This window comes from Glycine soja, chromosome 13, assembly GCF_004193775.1.
Source record: "Glycine soja cultivar W05 chromosome 13, ASM419377v2, whole genome shotgun sequence".
NCBI classification, from domain to species: domain Eukaryota; kingdom Viridiplantae; phylum Streptophyta; class Magnoliopsida; order Fabales; family Fabaceae; genus Glycine; species Glycine soja.
The window spans coordinates 13649999-13677940 of NC_041014.1; the positions used below are offsets into that span (position 1 = coordinate 13649999).

General features: G+C 31.0%; 1 pseudogene; it reads right to left on the minus strand.

Annotated features, from left to right (window-relative positions):
• Positions 1–326: 326 nt before the first annotated feature.
• On the minus strand, positions 327–24018 carry LOC114381603 (annotated as a pseudogene).
• Positions 24019–27942: the final 3924 nt, after the last annotated feature.

A 27942-nucleotide genomic window follows, 5' to 3' on the forward strand; every position in this document is an offset into this window, starting at 1 on the left:
TAACATTTGTTAGGGAATAATTTTACTAAAATATCATTATTTTCTCTCGTAATTTTAACAAATGTATTATTAAGTCTTCTAAGATAACATTATTTGTTATATGATAAAATTGGAATAAATGTTTTAATATCTCATTTAAAAAATGAAAAAAATTAGTCAATTTGACTTTTTTTTTCAAAGACTACGGTCATTTTAAGATGAAAAGAGCAAACAAAGGATCTTCTAAATTATGTTTTATAATCAGGATTAGAGAGTATTCTAAATTATTTAGTACGATGTTTTATTTTTTCAGATAACAAAAACTTATCAATATATTGATCATAATCTAAATATATAACAATTTATACAATTAATGTCACTGCACCGGTGAAATAAAAAATGTTTACCTAATAGTTTATTACAATTAAAACTTCATGATCAGAAGCTGAGAAAGCAAGGACACTGCAACGGCTATTGATGTTTTCACCTTGACAAATGTGAAGCTGATAGTTTCCCCGCTTCTTAAATCCACTCTTCAATTAATGCACACCTATCCAACTACACTCACTACATTTTAAAAGGAAAATTATATAACTTCTCAAATCTCAATGTAAAGGAGTGGCATTGGGGTTTTCCAGGACCTGTATTGTTCTCTTGGGAGAGGCTGACATGCACGATAGTGATACAACAACGGGTTTCATCTTCTCTTTAATCTTGATGATAACCAAAAACAAAACTCGATACACAACAATCATCCCTACACTACTAGAAAAATTGGATTTTAAGTCGGTTCTTATGGCCATGTCACGACGGTTTTCAACCGTCGTTAATGCCAACGTCGTAAAATGTATAAGCTATTTTACGACGGTTATGGGAACCGTCTTAGTATGTGCTAAATATTACAACGTTTCTTCCATAACCGTCTTAAAGTCTACAGATAAATTTGCGATATGAAGACGGTTACCATGACCGTCTTAATAGGTGCCAATTTAAGACGGTTTTTATGACCGTCTTAGATAGCATGTCAAGATTGCATACTAAGACGTTTTATGGGAAACGTCTTTGTATGTTATGCAAATTTACGACAGTTATGGAAAGCGTCTTTGTAGGTCTATATTATGTTGTCATTTTATGACGTTTTCGGAAACCGTCTTTGTATGTCTAAGTTTTTTTTTTTATTTTCTTCGTTTTATTGATGCATTTTTTTTACATTGATCTCTGGTACCTATAAATTAAATCAGACCATGCAAATTAAATAATAACATCAAATGAAATCTGAACAATAGCATCAAATGACATGCATCCTACATATATAAGTCCATGCAAATTGAATATCCTTTTTTGAATTAATGATCCTCTAATGTATGCAACATACAAAGTTGTAGCCATAATTGTTCTAATTCTTTGATGAAACCAGGAAAAATGCACTTGTACATAATACAAATCAAATTTAGCAGTACAATAGAAAAGAAAACTTATAGTTAAATAACAATTTGTCATTTCACTCACACAAGGTATATATACAAATATGTAGTTATGATCTAATAGCTACATTCAATGATTTTATTACCTTTGTCCACATCTATATATACTTGATTCCCATTTTCTCAAGTCATGCTTTTGTTGAGGATGCAGTAAGCTCTTTATTGACCCCAGATCTAGGACAATCTATTTATCCCCAACAGATTCATGCAGTGGCGCATCCACACTTAAATGAGGGGCTGCACATGCACCCCTCACTTTCAATCCAATATTTTGTCCCTCCTAATTTTTCATATTTGAACCCCTGCCCTTAATTTTCCCCTCTTTTCATGATAATACTTGTTAATTTTTATTCTTTAAATAGATTGTCCTAGATCTGCCACTGGATCCATGTCCAAGGTTTGAAACTTGAATTAAGAAAACAACAACAGGATAATGCAATTTGATATATGCATATTGAATGGAGGAAAGAAAACAAACAGTCTTGGATGAAGCACACTTACTCAATCAACCCGGTAGACCCATTGGCATATGAATAGAATAGACTATCAATTCGTTTTGATTCCTTCGAGCTTGCCTTACTTGAAGCTGAAAAATTATGCTTGTACGATTGCTGGGTTCAAATGTTCACCAAGTAAAGAAATTAACCTTGTATGTGCCATAACGTTGAAGGGCAAACAAGCCTATCAATATGATGTAGGCACCTGAAACTTCTATATCTGTCAAGTTTTACAAGTGCGATTAGTGAGTCATGTTCCATATAGAAGAGTGATATCAAAATTCTATATGCAAAGAAAAAGCATAACTAGATAAACAGTAAGCAAACATAAATCAAGTCAATTCACATATTGTTCTCCAATTAAAATTGGAGTTTAATTTAATCTACATATGCCTTACTAAAAATCCAACAGCATCAACCAACTTAAATTTGTATATTTAACCAAAAAAGCATTGACTTTGCAAGGCCTGAATATGACAATTATATGCCTTACTTATACTACTTAACTTTTATTTGTATTAGTAATTAATAATAATAATATATAATGAATCTAAACTTCTTCAAGTCACTCTATTTTTTTAATATCTATTTAATTTATTTTTATGTATAAATGAAGAAATAACAAAATGTTTAAAAAAATTAAAAAAAATGAACAACTAACATTTTAACTACCCTAATCTAGATTTTAAATATAATTAGTATCTTAATCCTAGAAGATATTTTTTTATATAGTTAAAATTGCTATAAGATAAATATTTTGAATGTATATATAAGTGTGGATTATAAAAGATTGATAGTTTCTTCTATTTAATAGGATTAATATAAATAAAATTAAATGGTTTACGAATTAAATAAAAATTAAATAATTTTCAAATCATTTTTACAGTGACTTGAAAGAGTTTGGATTCATTTTATATCAATATTATTAACATATATAAGTTAAGGAGCATTGATAAAGTACATAGAAAATAAATTAAATTATTTAAATATTATGAGCTTAACGTAAAATATTAATATGAGCCAAATTAGATTGGCACGTAATTGTTGTATCATGAATGCATGAATAGAAAGTGGATGCTTAGATTAATTTATTTCGGAGAAATAAACAATTTTTTAAGAGCTTCCCAAGAGAGCTATAAAAATTTATTATTGCTGAAAAATAAGCAGGAAGAAGAAAAATGTTGGTAATCATAAAAATATACCATTTCAAGAAGCTGTCGTTCTTGTTCTTCTTTAGACTGAGTCTACCAGCATCATTTTGAAAAGATTGCATTTAACTTGACAATAGTCATGGTAATCCAGAGTTCACCAAACCTCCAATTGAAGGCAAAATGAAATTCAACAAAAAAACATATATGACAAATCAAAACAAGAGTTTTAACATCAAGTCAAATAAATTAAATCATGATTATGCAGTAAATTGAATATTATATCTTGGTGCTTTCATGGCTTGCAACACAGAAGGATGTTTCTCTTTGTTTTTTCAATTCATTCTTTTAATCCCTCTAGTCACTTTCTCTTCCTTATTTCTACCAACTACCATGGCCAATGGATTCTCAATTGAAGAGGCAACTGTCTATGATCTCCAACTTCCTTATTTCTGCTATATACATATCATATATATGTGCTATTATAAAGTAAATTTCAAACACAAATTAATTTTTCTCTTCTCGGATATTGTGGTATGCAATAAGAATTAGAAGGTAAACAAGATAACTCAAAGAAATCTAGAAATGAATCTCAAACATGCAAAAAATTGTCAGTCAACAAAGCATCAAGTGAAGGAGTCAACGACAATTCTAAGGTTGGATCAAAAGAAATCAAAATGAAAAAAATGATCGAAATCATCAACATTACTGGCCTCCTTCGATCAAACGACAGCCTGGAGAATGAACAAGTTAATTTTCAATACCCAAAACATATATATCTTATTACAGAGAAACTGAATTTGTATTGAAGTTTAAGAAATAAATAAAAGCTAGTAATATATATACCTCTGGGGCTCTATAATCAAGCACACCACATGCAGAGTGAAGCAGCCCATCTTGCAAATATTGATTTGTTAACAATAACAGATAATTAATTACCAGCTAAATAATTTATTTATTTATTTGGCTATTTCTGTTTATACCTCCTCAGAGAACACATTTGGCCTCTGCCCTTGAAGAAAAAACGAGACTGAATTATCCAAAAGATAGTCACTAGTAGTGTGGAAAATCCAAAGAGACCAAGTTAATTTCATGATTAGACATTTTAATTTGATAATTCAACTACTTATAATATATGTGCCACTAGAACATGGAAATTGTTTTCTTCTTCAATTCTCACCTCTGGTCTAACCAAGAGGGTGTCTAGATCTGATGCCAAGTCATAAAAAATGGGATTCACGGAAGCAAGCTTCATTGACAAGAACTGCATAAAATTAGAGGCATAGCTAGCTCGTTAGTATACATATTATACATAGCTAATGATGAATAATTAAGGTGAAGTAACTAGGAAAATATAAAGACTATATTGAAGGTACACCTTCGTCCTTTCACTTATCTTCTCTCTTCTCACCTAAAAAGTTAAATGGTCACTGATTTGTATTCCTTCAGCCTTGGCTTGAACTTGAAGCTAATTTCCTAAACTAAAATTTTAAAAAGGAAGCTAATGTCATATCCTCACAGTGGTAATTTGTTATAAGGAAGCTAATGTCATATCCCTGCCAACAGAAGCAACAAGCTGACATCAATGATCACTAACAAGTTACCAAAAAAAAAATGGAAGTATATAAATTAATGCTAAACCTGAACAAGCTTTCTCCTCAGTACTTGGAAAGCCTCGACTCTCATTGACAAAAATCTTAGAAATTTTTTGGTCAATATGTTTTCAAGCTCATTGACTCACTCATGGTCAATATGTTTTCAAGTTTATCCCAAAAATACATGGTAATTAAATTGTTTTTAAATTGGATAAAGAACTAATAACTGACTTGCTTTAGATAGATATTTTTTCCAGAAAAATTAGGACCAGTGATGATATTAATTCTCCCTAATGTTGTAAAGAATAACGGAACAGGGATTAATAACAATATAATGTTATCAAAATGGATTTCAATGATATAAGTTAGCTAATGTCAGTTATGTATGTCTACATCTATTTACCATCATGAAGAATCTTAGTGTCATTAGGAATAAATGTGTCTATAGTCATTTCCTGCAAAACATGCCTACAAACAAAACCAGTTTTTATCATTAACCATGTCAATGATTCTCCATTTCCAAGAGGTTCTTATAAAGTAAATGGTTTGAACCTTCCATTTTTTATATCAAGCAAATTTTCTTCAGTCAACAAAGGCCTGACATAATTGTTCTGCCGTGCCAATGCCATTAACAAAAAGCTGAAATAAAATTATCAATGATAAAAAAATGTTTGAGCAAGCACCAGTTATTATAATGACAAAATTTATCTTACTTGTCCAGTTCAACTGCAAAAGTTGCCACCTTTATCAAATGGGTTTGGAACAACAATATATGTGAAAACAAGTCTCTGGTGAGTGGTGATCGCCCTCTCCATATCTTGAATAAAAGAATTCATAAATAAGTAAGATTTGCACCAGAGACCAAGTGTTATAATTTTGAAGGCAAACTCAATATTATCTATTTGAGTTTAGGAACATCACATAGCTTTTATACCACATAAGCTGTGTCAAGGAATTTCATAATTTTAAGAAAACTACCCCAAATTAATATAATGAATAAACAAAAAATAATTTAATCCTGAAGAAAGAAGAGCTTAAGAAGGATGCATAACAAAATTAGGCCACAACCACATGAAAAGCATGCCAAAATCTTATATTATCATTTTACCTGGTCCCAAATTGAACAAAACCAAATCCCTTGCCAGGCTGAATTTTGACAGAAACAATTTCCCCAAATTGCAGAGAGTTTTGCTTCAGCTCCTCCTCTGACACATTAAGATCCAAATTACCAACAAAAATCTGCAATAAAAAGCAAGTAATAAGAGTAGCATAGCACAAGCAATGAAAATCACAAAAAAATTAGGTTAGGTCCATCTTCTATAGTTAATATAACAAACTTACGGTAGTATTATTGACATCATAGTCCGGTGGTTGAACTTGAACAACAGGCGAAGTATAGGCCGGAACCGGATACACAGGTTTGGGCACAGGCGCGGCGGGTGCACCATAAGCACCGGTGGTTTTCTTGGGCGTAGCAGCACTAATACGCATGGGCCTGGTGGAGCAATAAACGCCGTTCATTTCAGTCATGGCGCGGTTCCGTTCATTTTCATCAGAAAACTTAACGAAGCCGTAACCCTTGGAGCGGGCGGTGTTGGGGTCGGTGACAACTTTGGCGTCGCGAACGGAAGGAGAGATGGAAAGGCAATATAAGTTCTGAAAAGCATGAAATAAAATAATTATAAACGAGACGAAGACGTTTTTTTAAAAAAGAACAAAGGCGGTTTCTTTAAAACCGCCTTCGTAACATTTGTAACAAAGGCGGTTTTTATAAGAACCGTCGTTAAGCTTTATAAAAGATTGATATTAATTTCCAAAATGCCACCGTAAGCTTTATTAAATCGGTTTTTTATAACCGACTTAGATTCAACGATGTTGAATCACACTTTTTTAGTAGTGCTATCAAGATTGCAAGATCAACCCACTTTGAGTAACTCGTGTCAACTTGCCATGTATTTCTTAAAACCTCTTCACCACTTATGTAACCTCCTCCAACTTCATTGGAAGCAAATCTTAGTCCTTCATACTCGTTCTTGAACATTCCTTGGTTGGCATACGTATGAAAGGCAACATAGTGTAATGGGTATTTCCAAACTGGCTTAGGAATATGATTTGGCAATTTAAAGAACCCACAGAGTAAAAGCATGATTCCTTGAATTCCAGAACCAGTTATGATGCCCATTAGATAGTTGGGAACAACGCTCGCAACTATCATCATAAGGCTCTCCACTAACATGAGACTAGAAAATAAAACACAAATGAAATACAGAAAGTGTTCGCATCCCTTCTGAAGACCGGGAAGGTAATAAGATATAGCCCCGGGAATGAATGTAACCAATAACAAGTATGGGATAGATGACAAAGTGTTCCCAATGACAAATGCAGTCACACCATAATGCCCATTTTGTCTTTCTCGTTGATATACCTGGAACCAATTAAGTAATGCATGGTAGATTTTTTTAGATAACTTATATACTAATTATTAACAAAATTGGAACGAAAAAATATAAGTTTAATTATACATCTGATCCTAAAATTACATAATATTTTTATGCTTTAGTCTCTATGCCTAAATAATAATAATTTTAGTCTCTGTACATACATATAATTATACTTTTTAATCCATTATAAGGACTAAAATAAAGATTAAAAAGTGCAGATATAAAAAATATTAAAATGAGTTAATTAAAAAGTATATAATTAAGAACAAAAACAAGTAGTTTTAGTGTGTAAGGAGTAAAACATCAAGATTGTACATGTACTAGTAACTAAATCAGTAATTAAACAAAATAGATAGTATTTTGATGGACAATTAATGTTATGAATTAAGCACCTTCATGACTTCCACAAAGGAAGGGAATCCACCAATGGTCATGAAAGTAATGAATCCATTTATGAATGCAACAAGTGAACCTCGATCCTGAAATAATCAAAAGCAACTTCACGATTAAAGGACAGTAGCAAAATTCAAAGCCAGTGCGATTTTATTTATTGTACGAGTCATATCAGATCATACTCTTCCTACTCTGCCTCTCTTACCTTAATTGAGTCATAACTTGTGCCCAAATCATAGAAAACAGTGGCTAAAGTTATGGCCAATGCAATATATATGACAAGGCGTAACCAATAATAGCCTAGATCACGATACATGTTAATGAACGATCTTTTGGTAAGAACTAAACATTGATTTAGGAAGCCTGCATTCCCTCTCTTCATATCCAATGAACTGGTGTCCTGAAACCAAATAATGTTAATATTAACTTAGGTATTTGCAATTTGAGAATCTAATAGTAAGCCGTGAAGGTTACCTTCTTAGATAGTACAGCTACTTCATTCTGAACTTCTTGGTTCCTTTCAGATGATTTGTATGAGTTCAAAAGGATGTGGATTACTTCTTCTGTAGGCATGCTTTTAGTTCCTGCTAAACCCACTTCAATATCCTGATGAAATGAAAAGGCATTTTAATCAGATTTTTGTTGACTACAATTATGTACAAATATCTTGCATTGAAGAAGTATTGAATCGTGAAAAAAGCACCAATTAATGCCATGGAAACGTAAAATTACCTGATCAAAATCCTTGTTTATGGTTTTCAGTAAATGATCAGATGGATTCATGAGAGGAGGACAAGGAAAACCATTTGAAGCGAAAAACTACATTGAAACAAAAGCATAATATAAGTAATTGGATACTATACCTAGAAAAGAAAGTAAAACTATGTAAATTGTATAATGGACAATATGTAAAATTGACTAGTTCTTGATTACCTCTGTTGCAGCAGAAGCAGGTCCAAAGTAAACTGTTTTACCCAAAGACAAAAGACAAAGGCTATTGAAGAGTTGAAAAACTTCACTACTAGGCTGGTGGATTGATACAATAACAGTCCTCTGAATGTGATCATTCTGAGCCAAGGTAGCAATTCTTCTCATGACATAATAGGAAGCTGCACTATCAAGTCCACTAGTTGGTTCATCAAGAAACAGAAGTTTTGGGCGTGTTAGGATTTCGATGCAGATGCTAACTCTTCTCTCCTGACCCCCACTGATTCCTTTACAACCCCACCCTCCAATTCTTGTGTTAATGGCGTCTTGAAGACCCATTTCTCTGATTGTGAAATCTGCTCTCTCTTTCTTCTCTTCTTTGGACATGGTGTCTGGTAATTGGAGTTGAGCTGAATAGTGCACAGCTTCTCTAACTGTTAAGGTGGTGAGTAATGTATCATCTTGTGTGACATATGCCTGTGGTCACAGCATGGATTCAAAGAATTTGGTTAATTGATTATTTGGCTACTTAAACTAATTAGCAATCCAATTTGTTTATGCTGATGAATTGATTTTGAACGTACTGAGGTTCCATAAGACAGTGCTTGTTTGTGACCATTGATCAGAATCTCCCCGGTTTGCCTTGTGTTTGAACCTAATCTCCCTGCAATATGAATTGATGTATAAGATTTTAATTTGTTCAAAACCTCTAATTGACCAGATGATGGCTGGACCTATTAAAGACAACTATATTACTATTAGAAAAATCGACTAGCTAGTATATTTTTCTCTCCTAATACTTGTTTAATTTTGTATGTATTTTGCAAATTAATGATGAGGAAATAAAAGTTTACCATGCATCTTTTTTCAATTCCATGAGTTGACACTAGGGGTAGGAATAGACCAGGTCGGTTTACAGGGGTCTACGATCTGGCCTACATAAAGTCTAGCTTGAGCTGACCTATTTAATTAAAAGGTTAAACTCGGACTTTTTTAAAAGCCTATTAAATTAAATAGACCAGACTTTTTTAAAGCTTATTAAAAAAATTTATAAGTCTGATAGACCGGCATATATATATATATATATATATATATATATATATATATTATTTTTTGGGTACCAATATATAATATTATTTTTTTGATACAATTAATTTTTTTTGAAACTATCATACTTTGATTACATGCTTTTGATTATACATTAGTGCTTCATAACTTCTATTCCTATAAGCAAGGACTTTAATTACAATTTAAGTGTAAGTCATGTGCCCTTTTATATTCCTCATTATTTTGATTCACTTTTTTTTTTTTAACTTTCCTATTGCGTTCTTACTCCATAAAATATTAAATATTTATTATGAAGAAGACTTTTAAAAAGACTATCAGGTCAGGTCAGGTCAGACTTTTAAAAAGGCAAATAAAAATCTTTGATAGGTTATAGGTCAGGCTCAGACCTCAAAGATTCATTATATGTTAGACTCAGGTTTTTCAAAGCCTAATCTACCCAGACCTATTCCCCTAGTTGATAGGTATTCATATTTTTATTTTTAGTCATTTTTTAAGATATATCCATTTCCAAGATATGAACAAGAGATGAAACTTTCATGGACTTTTTTTTCGACAATATAAATGATTGATAGTATTTCCTTAATTAAATTCATTTTCACTGCTAAAATTCTAAGAAAGATACATTTAACTGTTTTCTTCTTCGGAGAGTAATGGAGGGCCAAAGACCCTTGATTTTTTTTAATACAAATTTCCTTTTATAGCTCATATATAAATTATTTTCCTCCACACAAATATTAGTTGGAATAGGAATCTATGTACGTTTCTAGTATATTATTATTTTAGTCGTTAGTTATGTATTTTCAAATTTAACTTTTACTAAGTGAATGTCTTACTTAATATATAAAAAGTAACTTTCAATGTAAGAAAATAATAAAATTAAAAGAAGTTTTAATAAATTTATAATTTATTGTGCATATAATATTAAATGGTTTTTTCATCAATAGTTAAAACTCTTTACTTTTTAATTTAAAGTGAATAATACACATTAAAAGAGACAAACATCGTATCTTTACAAGTATAATTGTGAGTTTATTCTTAAGCTAGGTGGTAATAAGTGAATCTCTCTATTTTATATTTAATAATTAAGAAAATCATTATAAAATTTTTAAAAAAATAGTGAGAGTAGTAATTAGTCAAAATATTGGCATTGTATTTCTTTCCTTTTTTGGTAAAAAAACTCTAGGAAAGAGATTTTTTTCATATATTTTTAGTTAAATTATTTTTTTATTTATTTTAGATAGAATTATTTTTTGAAAATGCATACTGAAAACAAAAATGTTTTAAACTGAAAAATAAAATTTACACACTGACAAATTGAAAGTTAGTTTCAAATTTAATTTCTTTAAATAAATTGGTGAGGTCGTATCTCATTAATTAATAAATAGTAAAATATTTAGGCTACTCTATAAAAAGAAAAAAAACTAAAATTTAATAATAAAGTTGAATAAAAAAATTGTTTGAAGCTTATAAGGGAACCACTATCATGCAGGAGATTATTCAGAACTCAGAAGCTTCAGAACTTGTGATGATGTATATACCTGCTAAAGTATCAAGTAGAGTTGATTTGCCACAGCCAGAGGGACCCATTATTGCCAAGAGTTGCCCTGGCTTAGCATAACCAGTTAGCCCTTGAAGAATTGATTTGCTGCCATTCTTTCTATTGGAAGCTGTCACCCACACATCCTTCCATGTCATGCAGATCATACCAATCTCGTCTTTCTGAGTCACACTCACACTTCCATTCATCTTTCTTGGACCTCTAAAAGCTTCCATTTCTAGGGTAGTGGCTTCAATGTCTATGCCACTTTGCTGGGGTTTGGTTTCATAAGCACATGTAGCAGCAGATGAAACAGATTCATCGTGAATATTGCAAGCCATTAGTACTACGTAATAGTAATTGGAGCTAGGGCTTGTGAGTGAATGGACAATTTGTAACAGATGAAGCCAAGCCACATATATAGATTTATTTTGCAGAAATTTAACACGTGTTTCATATTTTAATACGTGTTGTAACCAAAAAAAAAGAATATATTAATTATTTTAATACGTGTTTCGTGTATATATAGATTATATTGTAAGAATTTAATACATACGGTTGCAGATTAGGTACAGAGTAACAAGTGAGGTAGGGAAAGAGAGGGTGAGTTTTGGACCACAAATCATGTTATTGCATTTAAATGGTTGCTGTACGGTGGAGCCTTTGAGGTGTCATGTGTTGCACCGAACATGGTCTTGTTTGTTTCTCCGGATTAATCGATGTTGCTTTACTTCTCAGTTTGGCGAAAAGTAATGTGCCATAAATGAATCAGTGAATTCAATCCATCATCTTATGTAATAAATTCTAACACGATAAGATTATTTTTCTAATTTTCATAGATAAGCACATGAATTAGAGGATATATAATGGCCACGAAGAACTCGGGTCTATTCTAAAAAATCAAATCAAATCACGTTAGCTGTTTCAAACGGTGTTAGAATAAAAGTAACGCAGACACTTACTAAAAATACATAAAATACCAACAATATTAAGGATATTCTTTTTCTCTATGTATGATTTGCTATTAATTAGGAAATATTAATAGCTCACTCACTATTGGGCGTGACACCCACGTAGGACAGGGAGTGGGAGTACTTCCCGCATCCCGTCTCCTAACCTTATCTTTCTCTCCGTCCCCATCCTCACTTCCCGTGGTGAGGTATTTTTTTGCCTCGTCCGTGTTCTCCAGCTTCTCGCGGAGATCTGCGAGGATCCCATTATATATTAAAAAATGTTAAAAATTACAAAAAAATATAATTTTTTTTTTGTTTTATCTCAATTTTTCAACAATGATAAATTTAAGGTTTAATTTTAAGTTTAAAACATGACTAAAAATACCAAAATAAATCAATAATAATAGTAATAAAATCACACAAGCATAAAAACATCTAAGAAATATCCAAGTACACATTAATGTTACAGTATTATACAATAAAAAGTGAAAAAGGAACGAAAGTGAAGAAGGAACGAAGGTGAAGTAGTGAAGAAGGAACAAAGGTGAAGAAGGAAGTCAAAGAACGAAGTCTGAATGTTTGATGCGACGTTTTAGGGTTTGGGTAATGTTTGTGTCTTTGTGACTTATGAGATATTACTTATATATATGATAATTTTATTTTGTATTTTTTTTATTAGTAAAATATTATATTAATCCTTATATTTATGTTATATATATTATAAGTTATGAGGGTATATAAGTAAAATTCTATATATGCGAGAATACGAGAATCTGCAGGGCGGAGAGCATAGTCTTCGTTCCCGTCCCCGAATTAGTTACGGGGATTTTTCATTCCCATCCCCGCAGAAAAATTTTCCCGACCGCAGGGCCCCAAATGGGGCATTCCCCGCAGGAATCCCAAGTTGCAGGAGAATTGCCTTATCTACTCACTATGCATTCTTGATTTGACATGAGTCGCATAAAATTCATCTAATAATTAATGAAAAATTTAGTTGAGGGTATAATTTTTTTAAAGATAATGTTAGTAAAAAAAATACTTGAAGTATATTCAAATGCAAAAACATTCAAAAAAAGAAAGTGATTTCAACATATCAAGTGTATGTGATTTCGTTTTAACGAGTAGACTAAGTCAAAACGTAAACCTTGAAGTGATGACAAAGGATGGTTACATTATGTCAAAGAGGTTTGGAGTATTACTACGAGAAAAACGTTGGGTACGCTCATTATAATTATTGTTACAATTAATTGCTCAATGTTTTTTTTTTTTTTTTTAAGTGAGCACAACTCACTGTACTTCAAAATTATCGAGGAATCATTGACGGCTTTTTGAAATAGACAGTAATATAGGAGGTTAAGTCCATTTTAATCTGCTGGTAAAAATTTCATCCTTTCCACTATTTAAACTACGAAATTTTGATTTCATGTTACTAAAATAAATTAAAAACTGAAATACTCATAAAAAGAAGAAGAGATTCTTATAATTTTCTCGACAAAATCTGAATTTTCGGTGTAATTCACAGTGAGTTTTTTTAGTAATTTGACGGTCGATAATATTAGAGCATAGACCTCCCGATAATGTGTGGGTAGAAATAGATAAATTTTATATCTTTAGTAGTTAGTAACGTATTTATGTCTCTTACTGTATTGGTTGGTAGCATTGTTGGTGCCTCATAATTTGTCTTGATAGCAATGTGTTGGAAGCCTATCAGGGTTTATTCTTTCTTTTCTCTGTGCCTTTTTTGTACTGTTTAAACCTAGGCAATTGGCACTACTGGTGCTTATGGTTTTGTCTCTATCAATATATTTTTGCTTATAATAAATAGCTAGTGCTCGTGCATTTGCATGATATTTGAAAAACACAAAATGAGAAAAAGATAGTAAAATAGATAATGAAGTTTTAAAAAATGCAATGGGGCAAAAATTGTCCAATTAGACAAGTTTTACTAACTTATTCACACATTAAAAAAAATTAAAAAAAATGTTTTTCGTAGATGGAATAGATTACTATAATTTATTGATGAAAAAACTCATTAATTAGAATTCCTTATAGATTACTGATGGAAAAACCGTTTATGGCTCCAACCAATAAAAAGTTAGTTAAAATTTTGTAATTGATGTTTATTAATAAAAATCAACATTCAGTGTAATACATGGACAAAGACAAGAACTTGAATATTCAGTTGATTTGAAAATTCAGTTGATGAAAATCTCAAAATGACCATAGTTTCTTTTTTTTTTTTTTTTTTACTTTAAACAAACTAGTCAATTGATTACTATTTGTTTATTGTTTTTTTTTTCATTTAGTATCTTTCTTTCGTTACTCTTAAAGAATAATAAAAACTTTTTTTTGTGCACGGATTTTGACTAAAGTCGCCTGATTTTGATTCCTGCCACGTTTCTTATATTAATTGGGAGCATATATATATATGAAACAAGATCCTCTCCAGTTGTAATATAATTGTATGCTCATGCAGTTCTATATTTATCGTGCAGTTCAATTTCTATAAACTTGCATTTTCATTTTATAATTTAATGTATCAAAAAATATTGTATGATGAAAATTTGTTCGGTTGAAATTTCAACGAAAGAGAATTTCGAACATATAAATATAAATAGGATCCAGCAGCTGCATCCAGCGATGCATATAATGCTAAATATGTTTTTTCCAATACAATAATTACATGAAAGGCACATGTTTATGATCCAGATTTTGTGCAATATAATTCTTATACGACTGTAAAGAGTTGTTATCCATATTTTGCTTTTTTTAATATTGTTACTTGATTGTGTTATCAATTTTATTATTTAAATATTAAATAATTGAAGGCATTATATAATTATTTTAAATTATAATTTTTTTATCATTTTGTTATATGCATATCTAAATATATATTCACCTAATTAAAACTAAAGGAGAATTTTGTCATAAAAATAACATTTTTTTATATAACAAAATCTAAACCCGAACTTGTTTTGCCTTTTTTGCGGGAACGAGGAAAGAAACATGTCTAATCTTGCTGTTCACATGTCTATTAATAACAAGTAATGTTTATGCAATTCAAAAAAAGAAAAAATGTCAAAATATCTATCTATATCATTAAAAATGTATATATATTATACTATCTTATCTTTATATATTTTTTCAACTAATTCACGAATCTTTACAAAATTATCAATTTAATTAATCATATTAAATTTATTAATAATCTATATTATTCTCTCAAAATTACACTTCATTTTTTCATTTAATTATTTTTATCATAATTAATGTTTGAAGATATATTATTTTAATTAAATAAGGATATTGTTGGAAAATAAATAAATAAATAATTCACCAGATAATTAAAAGAGAGTCTTATAAAAAAAATAAAGTGAAAAAGGTTTTATATATGAGAAATGCTTAATTGCACGAAATTTGATTGCATGAAAGTATATATACGAATGAATCTGATTGGTTACTAATTGCATTTACTCACCACTTGTTTTGCATAAAACACCAATTTAAAAATATGTTTCATTTTTAAAATCAACCGCCTTATAATTTCGTGCATATCGTGTGATATAATTTCATACCATATAGTAGTTCTCTTTACATATACAGGGATGAAGGTAAGTATACAATATAAATTAAAACATGGCAAGAAATACGCTAATTAAATCGACTATAGTGTGTTGGCTTTGCGAAAGCCACCTATCTAACACAAAAAGCTTGAAACTAAGTATGGCTCCCATTTTTTGCTAATTGTACATCGCATCGGCTACAAATGAACGCTGATAGCATCTCCAACCAAGTTCTCCATCTAAATTTCTCTTTTATTTTTTTTAATAATATTTTACACTTTCTTATAATGTTATCTCATTTTTTAACTTTAAACAACTCAATCAAAAATTTACTCTAACCAAAAAACTCATTAAAATTTCTCAAATAGACCCCACAATATATCTAATTTTTTATGTTTTATTACTCATATTAATTTTAAGTTAATATATTTAAATGACAATAATTAAATAATAAATAAATATATAATACATTTTAATTAAATAAAATTTAACCTTCAAAATTATAATACATAAAATATAATGAAAATTAAAAATAATGATAATAATAAATTTTAATATATTAAAAAAAATTTATTTTCATTATTCTTACGTTCAAAATATTCTCAAATATGTTCCACTAGATCTACTTGAAGATGATAATGTATTTCCTTTTTATGCATATGTGCTCTTCTTTCTAAATATCTTCTAAAAGTTTCATGGTATCTATTAAGAACTTCAGATGTAGAGACATCATTACTTGGATCATATAAATAATCAAAATTGGCATCATATTCATCTTGTTTATATTCGACAATCATATTATGCATGCATCCATTATCTACTTCAATATTTCAATGTCCCAAAATCATGATTGAAGAACTCTAAAAGCTCTTTTAACATCTTTCCTTGTTGCTTCTTGATGTTTGGTAAACAATTTTTTTTCCTAGTGGCTTTGGGATGGATTTTACAAATGTAACCCATTTAATGACATCTATTAAATAATACCCCTTATTGTATGTGATTCCATTTATTGTAAATTTTACCTTAGGATTAGATTGGTTAAGGACATTTATGTTATTATTTGAACCACCAATGTCAAAGCATGCTTGTCAAATCTATATGCCATGTGATGCCACTGTTTCTAGCATAATAGTTGTTTCGTCATGATCTCTTTTTCAATATTGACCTTTTCATGTTGTAGGATAATTTTTTCATTCCCAATGCTTACAAGAATGCTACCTAACATACCTAGAAAGTCAGGTGCATCTCCAATTTTCAAAAGATGTTCAATGTCATTGTTGTTAGGCCTTTTGAAGTACTTGGTCCCAAGTACCTTACTCACTCTTTGAACAAACTTTTGTAAGCATTAAAGTGGAATGGTTTCACCAATGCACAAATACTCATCTATGCTATCTACTAGTGATCCATGAGCCAACATACGAATTACAACAGTACATTTTTACAACAATGAAAGAATCGTTTTTCCGATTGCATCATTCAACAATTGAAAATACATGTCATTATTGCTAACTCCTTCGACAATGCCTAGGAATACAAGTCTTCACATTTGAAACCTTCGCCGGAATTGATCATCATTGTATACTGGACTTGCGAAAAAATAATCATTAAATAAGTGAAGAGCTATTACCTTCTTCTTCCACACATTTACCAATTAATTTTTTAATACACGAATCTTGGGCTCGAATGACACTCAACTCACATTCAATAAATTTTCAATCGAGCTCATTGTTAGAATGTGAATCATAAAGATCCATTTGACAAAAGAAGGCAATAAATAATATACAAATACAATTAAAGAAAAGATAAACTATGGAAATAAAGTGGTGTGATACAAAATGAGAACATTGAAACAATATATAAAGTTCAATAACTAATGTTATATAAGAGCTACTTTGACTCCAACGGCTAGTACAACCCATATTTTTTCTTAATTATTCCGCACAAATGATTGTGATATTGAAGTTGTGTCTCTTTTATCCCATTTGTATCCTTCATGAAGGTTGCAAACTCCGTCAAAAGTAACTCAAACTTCGGCCTCCTTAATATATATACGATCTTCTAATTTTGTTAATAACTAACTCAATGACTCTTGCATTGTCTTAATATCCACAAGGTCAGAATTATCTTCATTGATTGCAACCTTTTCCAAGTTAATTTGGGAGGAAAATGAAAGAACTTTAGACTCTAGTGTGGAATTCACTGGTGTTTGCACTTGTTGATTAGAGTCTAAAGTTCTTTCATTTTCCTCCCACTTTGACTTGACATTACATAAGGATTACCCATATATGACATATTTGGTGGAAAGAAACTAGGGACCGGAACATGGGAAAAATTTCAAGTTTAGGTTATTTGGAGAATTTGAAGATTGAGGAGGAGGATGTGAACATTTTAAGCATTTGGGAGTTGCCAATTTGGTATGCAATTGCAGTAAAAATTCGGATTATATTGATCGGGATCTCCCATTTGTGTATTGAAAGGAAGGTTAAAAGCAAGCAAAATATAAGAAAAAAGGAAATACAATTGAGGGATTATTGTTTGTGAAAACATTATCAAAATGTTACAATTTATAGTAAGAAATTCTACTATTCATTTATTACCGTTAAACATTATAATGGTTATATTTAGACTTGAAAAAAAATTTGGTTCATTGCAACGGTCAATTAACAATGGTTACTGAAAGAAATAAACATCTCCAATATATTTAACACCACCACTATACGAAACTGCAGAGTAACCGGTGCTCTGCGCATGAGAATTGCTTTCTTCAGTTGCTGAACCCATCCACGTCAAGAGAGTACTATGTGAGAATTCTAGGTTGAAGGTGCTCTAAGTAGATGGTCAAATGAAAAAAATAAAAATAAATAAATAATTATTTTTGTCTTAATTTATTAATAAATATGTTCTTAAAAGATGAAAATACAAACTTTAGTCTCTGAAAATTTAAAGAGTACGACAAATATATTTGTCTGTTAACTTTTATTTGTCATCGTTAATAAAATAGTCTATGTGATACAAAGAAACGAATTTGTCATTGAAATGATTGTTAACATGACTATGTTGATTAGATTTAACAAAAATATCACTAAGATACCATTTTTAGACATAAATGTCAATAATTTTTTGTTAGACGAAAATATCAATATTTTTTTATTGAAAAAAATGTCAGTAATATTTTTTGGACCTAAACGCCAATACGTTCAATTGGACCAAAATGTCAATAAGTTATCATTATTGGACGGAAGTATTAGTAATTTTTTTTATTGGACTAATTTGTTAAATCCGAAATTTTGTTTCATTTAAGGGTAAAATATAATTTTAAGATAATTTTGTCATTTTCTAATCGTTACAAGCATAATATGACAATAATCACTTAAAAAATATATTGGCAAATATAATTTAAAACTAAGATAATAATAACGATAATATTGATTATCAACCATAATTTATCTGTCACAATAAAAATTATTCAAAATAAAAATTATACCAGTTTGTCAAAATAAACATTATAGCAATGTATCAATCATTATAAATTTTTTCAAATTATAATAATTAGTCAAATCTAATATAACTAAAAGATAAATATATCTCATATTTCACTTCTTCGAATCTTGACTATTTTATCAATGGTAACGGACGAAAGTTAACAGTCAGATTTGTCACATTTTTTACACTTTCAAGAATTAAATTTTGTATTTTCATATTTCAAAGATACATTTGTTAACAAATTACACATTCAGGAACAAAAGTGAGTATTTATCCTAATATTATTCTCAGATAGTTTAAAGACGAAAAATCAAGAAAAAAATATTATATAATAAATATATCTCTATATTGATAATTAGAGATGATCACGTTGATAATCATTTCAATAACAAATTCGTTTCTCTATGTTACATAACATAACATTAACAAATATATATTTATTACATTTTTTATACTTTCAAAAATTAAATTTTGTATTTTTATCTTTAAAATATACATTCATGAATAAAAGTGATTATTAAAAAAAAAAACCAAAAGTGTTTAGCGTCTACGTAGCAGATGCTAAATTGATACAACTTGTTTTGTCTGGTTGACGCAAGTTGAGTCGGCTATGTTGCCAATGCTCGTTTGTGCGGCAATGGTTACCGTTACAAGCTAGCGTCACCACTCAAACTACTTATTCAAAACAAATCTTCTACCCCAAATTTAATATCCATCCACACTCATAATTCCAAAAACACAACTCGGTTTGACCCAGTGTAACTCGGATTGATCCCTCCGGCGGTTTTTGACAAAACCGGTGTATCGACAATTTGAAACAAATCGGTTAAATTTTGCTTGGAGTTGCTATGAAGCCACCGTGATGAAGGCAGCACATACTATAAAACTGTTGGAGTTGTTGTGTTTGATGAAGTTGGGGCCACCGCAAAGTGTGTAAAGCATGAGCAAAAAAGGTAACGATGAAAAAGATAGTGGTGTTGTCGTTGGAACTGGTTGGGCGATGAAGAAGCAAGAAAGATGAAGAAGAAAGAGAAGACTGAAATGAAATTAAAACGATAGATATTCATAACATTTAGAAACACAAATAGCCATTGTATACTTCTTAGCTTCCGAATTCCAATATGCACATTGTCCCAATGGAGAAAAGATTCTTTTCTCTCCATTTCTTCCATTACTAAGCTTTTCAGAAAATAATGTTACTCTACGTAATATTTTTATTTAATTATAGATGATATTATATATCTAAATATTTGAGCTACAATTATTTCTTTTGATTATTCTAAATTATTTACACATGATGTTTTATTTATTCACATAAAAAATTATCAGTATATTCTTCACAATCAAAATATATAACTAATTGTACAATGTGAATAGTTTCTGCAATGCATTTTAAAAGTAAAATTATATTACTTCTCAAGTCTCAATGTAAAGCAGTGGCGTTGGGGTTTTCCATGACCTGTGTTGTTTTCTTGGGAGAAGATGACATGCACGATATTGATACAACAACGGGCTTCATCTTCTCTTTAACCTTGATGATAACCAAAAGTAAAACTCTATACACAACAATCATCCCTATTAAGATTGCAAGATCAACCCACTTTGAGTAACTCATGTCAACTTGCCATGTATTTCTTAAAACCTCTTCACCACTTATGTAACCTCCTCCAGCTTCATTGGAAGCAAATCTTAGTCCTTCATACTCGTTCTTGAACATTCCTTGGTTGGCATACGTATGAAAGGCAACATAGTGTAATGGGTATTTCCAAACTGGCTTAGGAATATGATTTGGCAATTTAAAGAAGCCACAAAGTAAAAGCATGATTCCTTGAATTCCAGAACCAGTTATGATGCCCATTAGAAAGTTGGGAACAGCGCTCGCAACTATCATCATAAGACTCTCCACTAACATGAGACTAGAAAATAAAACACAAATGAAATACAGAAAGTGCTGGCATCCCTTCTGAAGACCGGGAAGGTAATAAGATATAGCCCCAGGAATGAATGTAACCAATAGCAAGTATGGGACAGATGACAAGGTGTTCCCAATGACAAATGCAGTCACACCATAATGCCCATTTTGTCTTTCTCGTTGATATACCTGGAACCAAGTAATGCATAATTATTAACAAAATATTTACCGAAAAAAATATAAGTTTAATTACACGTTTAATCCTAAAATTACATAATCATTTTGTTTTAATCTCTACACTTAAAAAGTAATTTCTTTTAATCAGCCGAACAATATATATAAATAGACACAAAGGAGTTCAGAACCCGTATACAAAAGAGATTGTTAAGAATCTGTCATCCCCAGGGTTACCGAATATTAATAAAGCTAGCATATGCCTAAAAAATAGTGATTTTAGTCTCCCCTCTCTATACATACACTTTTTAATTCATTTTAATCTTGTCCTCTAAAATTCTAAGGAACAAAATAAAGATTAAAAAGTGTAGGTGTCGAAATTAAAGTTGGTTAGTTAGAAAGTATATAAGTAAAAACAAAAACCAGAGTTTTAAGTGTCTAAGGATTAAGACATAAGGATTAAGAAGGTAAAGGGCTAAATCAATAATTAAACAAAATATATATATTTTGAGGAATAATATTATAAATCACCTTCATGACTTCCACAAAGGAAGGAAATCCACCAATGGTCATGAAAGTAATGAATCCATTTATAAATGCAACAAGTGAACCTCGATCCTGAAATAATCAAAAGCAATTGCACGATTAAAGCACAGTAGCAAAATTCAAAGCCGGTGCGATTTTATTTATTGTACGAGTCATATCATACTCTTTCGTACTCTGCCTCTCTTTACCTTAATTGAGTCATAACTTTTGCCCAAATCATAGAAAACACTGGCTAAAGTTATGGCCAATGCAACATATATGACGAAACGTAACCAATAATAGCCAAGATCACGATGCATATTAATGAACGATCTTTTGGTAAGAACTAAGCATTGATTAAGGAAGCCTGCATTCCCTCTCTTAATATCTAATGAACCGATGTCCTGAAACCAATTAATGTTGATGTTAACTTAGGTATTTGTAATGTGAGAATCTAGCAGTAAGCCATGAAGGTTACCTTCTTAGATAGTACAGCTACTTCATTGTGAACTTCTTGGTTCCTTTCAGATGATTTGTATGAGTTCACAAGGATGTGGATTACTTCTTCTGTAGGTATGTTTCTAGTTCCTGCTAAACCCACCTCGATGTCCTGATCAAATGAAAAGGCATTTTAAACAGATTTCTGTTGACTACAATTATGTTAAAAAAAATATCTTGCACTTAAGAAGACTTGAATCTTGAAAGGAAAAAAAAAAAAACATCAATGCCATTGAAATTGGTCACCTTAATTACCTGATCAAAATCCTTGTTGATAGTTTTCAGTAAATGATCAGATGGATTCATAAGAGAAGAACAAGGAAAACCACTTGAAGCAAAAAACTACATTGAAATAAAAGCATAATACAAGTAATTGGATACTAGAATTAATTAGAAAAGAAAATAAAACTATGTAAATTGTAATAATATTAGACAATAAAATTGGCTAGTTCTTGATGATTACCTCACTTGCAGCAGAAGCAGGTCCAAAGTAAACTGTTTTACCCGAAGACAGAAGACAAAGGTTATTGAAGAGTTGAAAAACTTCACTGCTAGGCTGGTGGATTGACGCAATAACGGTTCTCTGAATGTGGTCATTTTGAGCAAGGGCAACAATTCTTTTCATGACATAATAGGAAGCTGCACTATCAAGTCCACTAGTTGGTTCATCAAGAAACAGAAGTTTAGGGCGTGTTAGGATCTCGATGCAGATGCTCACTCTCTTCTTCTGACCTCCACTAATGCCTTTACAACCCCACCCTCCAATTCTTGTGTTAATGGCATCTTGCAGACCCATTTCTCTGATTGTGAAATCTGCTCTCTCTTTCTTCTCTTCTTTGGACATGGTATCAGGCAATTGGAGTTGAGCTGAATAGTGCACTGCTTCTCTAACCGTTAAGGTGGTGAGTAATGTATCATCTTGTGTGACATATGCCTAAGGTCACAACATGGATTGAAAGAATTTGATTATATTATGTGGCTTCTTAATTAAACTAATTAGAAGTCCAATAATGTACTTTTGTTGATGAATTGAAGATTTTGTACGTACTGAGGTTCCATAAGACAGTGCTTGTTTGTGACCATTGATCAGAATCTCCCCGGCCTGCCTTGTGTTTGAACCTAATCTCCCTGAAATATGAATTCATTAATTAATTAACAGTCAAATATTTAAGCTACTCTCTAAAAAAATTAATTTTAGTGAGAGCTCCACATCTCATTAATTAATACTTCCTCTAAACTCATAAGGAAAAATAATTATTTTCACGCCGATTAAGAAGTTATTTGAAATCATTTTATTTTTAGTATTCTCAACTAAAATATAAAGTTATTCCTAAAATGTTTTTTTTATTAAAACTTGATTTCATAAGTAAAATAAAATCCTTAAAAATAGAGTTACAATGAAAGATGTTTTAGAAATATTGAATGATGAGTGAAATATAAAGTTAGGTTATTCTTCAAGAAATTAAAAGGTACATATTTGATAATAAGGTTGAATTCAATGGACAATAGCATTGCTTGAAATTGTTTAGTAGCTTTAGAACTTGTGATGATGTATATATACCTGCTAAAGTATCAAGTAGTGTTGATTTGCCACAGCCTGAGGGACCCATTATTGCCAAGAGTTGCCCTGGCTTGGCATAACCAGTTAGCCTTTGAAGAATTGATTTGCTTCCATTTTTTTTATTGGAAGCTGTCACCCATACATCCTTCCATGTTAAGCAGATACCGATCTCTTCTTTCTGAGCCACACCTTCACCTTCTCCTCTATTCATCTTTCTTGGACCTCTAAAAGCTTCCATTTCTAGTGTAGTGGCTTCAAGGTCTATGACACTTTGCTGGGGTTTAGTTTCATAAGCACGTGTAGGAGCAGATGAGACAGATTCATCATGAAGGCATGCCATTAATGCTACGTAATAGAGGGTCTGTGAGTGAATGGACAATTTGTAACAAATGAAGCCAAGCCACTTATTTAGATAGATTTCTTTTGCGGAAATTTAACACGTGTTTCATATTATAATACGTGTTGTAACCCAAAAAAGAAAATATTATTTTAATACATGTTTCATGAAAATTGTGTTGATGGTATAATTTTTTTAAGATAATGTTAGTTAAAAAAAAATTAGTGAAGTTAAAGTATATAGGAACTTAGGAAGGTCAACGTTGTCTGTGCCTGAATGCGCGAAGATATAAGCCGCGAAATCTGCCGCTATATAATTTGTAAAACCTCTAACGAACCAAAACTTGGTTGTGATCATTATTTGAGAAGAAACAGAAATGATATCTACGAAAAGATCTGTCGAAAATCTTCTTATAATGAAAAGAATATTTCTGCGATCGTATGAAAAGAATATTAAAGTGTATATATATATATATATATATATATATATATATATATATATATATATATATATATATATATATATATATATATATATAGATATGACAACTATTAATTACATTGACCGCAGGATCTTATTTTTAACTAGTCCCTTATTCCTCGTTTTGATTTTAAAATGAAAAAAAAATAAAAGAAAGACATTATATATCTGTATCAAATTATCAATGTCACGATGATCATATTATACTTTTTGTATGGAAGAGGATGATATTATATTGTAATTATTTGGTGTCACAATTACATTAAATGTAGCACTATTTTAAAACAAAATATTATCTATTTTGTTTGTCGTGTCCATTTTAAAATTATTACCTATTCTAAAGTAATTATTCATTTTAAATACCAATTATCCCTTTTAAAACACATTTCAGTTTAAACTATCTTAAGACAAAATTGTATATATTTTACGAGGATAAGATTATACAATATTAAATATTTGTTTGTTGTATTTGTAACATTTACCTTCAATAGAAATTCAACATATTTAAACTAGATTTAGTTGCTCCTTTTGTCCTTAAAAATTGACCTTCTCGCGAATTTTGTTCCCAATTATTTTTTTCTGCAAATTTTATCCCAAAAATTCAAAAAGAATGGCAAATAATGACCTCTTATCAATCGTGCGTTAATTTTTTATTTATTTCTTCTTTCCTCTTAGAATATATAGACTTAAATGAATGTTAATTAAATGATGATTATTTGTTTTAACAAAATTTAATTGGTTGATTTTGCTTTTTTAAATATATAATTAAAAACTTTATCTTACTAGGGCGTATTCAATTAAGATTATTTTTAAAAAAATTTATAATTATTACATTATTTTATAACTTTTAATTGAATAATATTTTCTTTTACCATTAAATTGAAAGTCTTTTTCACATAAATTATATATGTAAAATTTTATATTATTTCAAAATTATTTGTTATCTTATTCATATAAATTAAAATCAGTATAATATAAATATTTCAAAATATACTAAAATATAAATTATTTGATTAACTTCTTGATATTATTTAATCTTGTTAAAATTTCATATATATTATATTGATAATGTGTAAACATAATTTAACAATTGAATCAATAAAAATCACATTTTATATCAAAATATAAAAATAATGTAATAATTATTAAAATTAGTAAAAGTATAAGTGATACTGATGCAATCCTATCCCGCAAAGGCATTGGCTAGAAGACTCCAAGTAAATTGGGCTAGAGATCCAAGGGAAGGCCCTAGGGTTCTCACGAGCCTTAGGGTAGATTTCGAGCCCATGGGCTAAGTATGAGCCCGCTTATCTTTGTAAATATTAGAATACGTTTTTCTTTCGTCTGGGCCTTGTATTTTGGCCATTCTAGTAGTATAGGATTTTAGCCTTGTATTTCGGGACATTTTGAGTAGTCTTTGTAATAAGGACTTTTTTTGTTATTTTCATGTTTTTTGTCATGGGGGTGAGCTTAGCTATTATAGGGGCTGTGTAGCTAAGCTCTAGCTTCTCATCTCAAGGAGGTGAGCTTAGCTATTAGAGATGTATGTGTAGCTAAACTCTAGCTTCTTTAGGAATCTTCTTAAGGAAGCTTCTCAAGGAGGTGAGCTTAGTTATGAGAGGGGTGTGTGTAGCTAAGCTCTAGCTTCTCAAGGAAGTTTTCTCAAAGAAGCTTCTCAATGAAGTTTTCTCAAGAAGGCTTCTCAAGGAAGCTACCTAGTCTATAAATAGAAGCATGTGTAACACTTGTTGTAACTTTGATGAATGAGGGTCTTGTGAGACACAACTCAAAGTTCAACTTCTCTCCCTTTTTCTTCCTTCAATTTTGTGCTCCCCCTTTCTCTTTCTCTCCCTCTTTCTTTTCCTCCATTGAAGCATCCTCTCCAAGCTTCTTATCCAAGGCTCATCTTGGTGGTGAAGCTCCTTCTTCCATGTCTTATTCCCTAGTGGATGGCGCCGCCTCTTACCTCTTCTCCTTTGTCTTCCGCTGCATCTCCATGGTGGAAAATCACCATTAAAGGATCTCATTGAAGCTCAAAGATCCAGCCTCCATAGAAGCCCCACAAGCAAGCTTCCATCAGATACCATACAATGACGTCTTTGCTTCCTAAGGATTAGTCAAGATTACAAAGTATTTACAAAGGAGAATCCCTAATAATTAAATACCAGATAACCCGAGTAAAGCAACAGAGCATAGCAGTATTTTATGAATCCTAAGTGTTAGCCCATATTTTTGATGAGTTAAAAATATGCTCTAAATACGAATTTTGTTAGATACTGTTCGAATCGAAAAGACAAGAAAGAGGGTTTCGAACCATTGGGCGAGTCGAGCGGGCGTATGGTCGAGTCGAAGGCAATGCAGCAAGATTTCTGGACTTAGCGTAATTTTTGACAAAACTTCACAAAATCAGTTCGACTTCGAGCAATGCGGATAACCGTTCTAAGGAGCAGTTATGTGCATGCAAGGTGTACGTAGCAGGACACTTGGCGTTAGGATAATGTTCGACCGTTAGGGCAGTTGATTTTTAAATGTCTATATATAGCAGTTTTTAGTCAGATTTCGAGGTCGCAAATCATTTATACAAATCCTTATACACTCAAAGTACCCAGCGCAGAGAGAAACGAGTACGCAAGGAGAATGTATGTTTGTGAACCATTTTAAGTTCCTGTAAACTTTACATTTCGAATGCAATGCAATTTACATTTCATTTTATATAATTCCTGTCTTTTAAATGGTTCATTCGATCGAATGAACTCGTTGATCCTTTAGATTCTGCAATTTACTTTTCCCTTGTTAAAGTTACTTCCAGCATTTCGATTCTGTCAAAGAATTTTACTTTCTGCAAACCTCAAAACCAGTGAATGTTTGTTGCAATGATGAACATTAAAAGCTTTACATCTAAAGCGAACACACAATTGGCATGCTCCTGAGATTCACTAGTCGATCTCGCAAGCAACTCGATTAGACTAGCGATTGTTTACCACATTTCAGCGTAAACAAATTGGCACGCCCGGTGGGACTAGTCAATTGTGCGTTTTGGCTTTAAATTATTATTAAAGTTTTATTGAGTGCAGTTGGTTTATTGCATTCTTAATTGTTTTGATCTTGTATGCATTTAAGAAGTGGGAAATCTGTTCCACACTTAACAGAATTCAAAAGTCGTACAAGGATGGCTAGACCACCCCCAAGTAATCGAAACAGTGACCTTCCAAATATGGAGGGGCAACCAACGCAGGCATCTGTGAGTAATGCCAATATAAATTCTGGCATAGGAGCAATTCCTGACCAAACTGTTGGCACGATAAGTTCGACCGCTTCGACGGTTATGAATCAGACAGGGGTAACTTCTCCCATGACCAACATGACGTTGGCGAGTTCGACCACGTC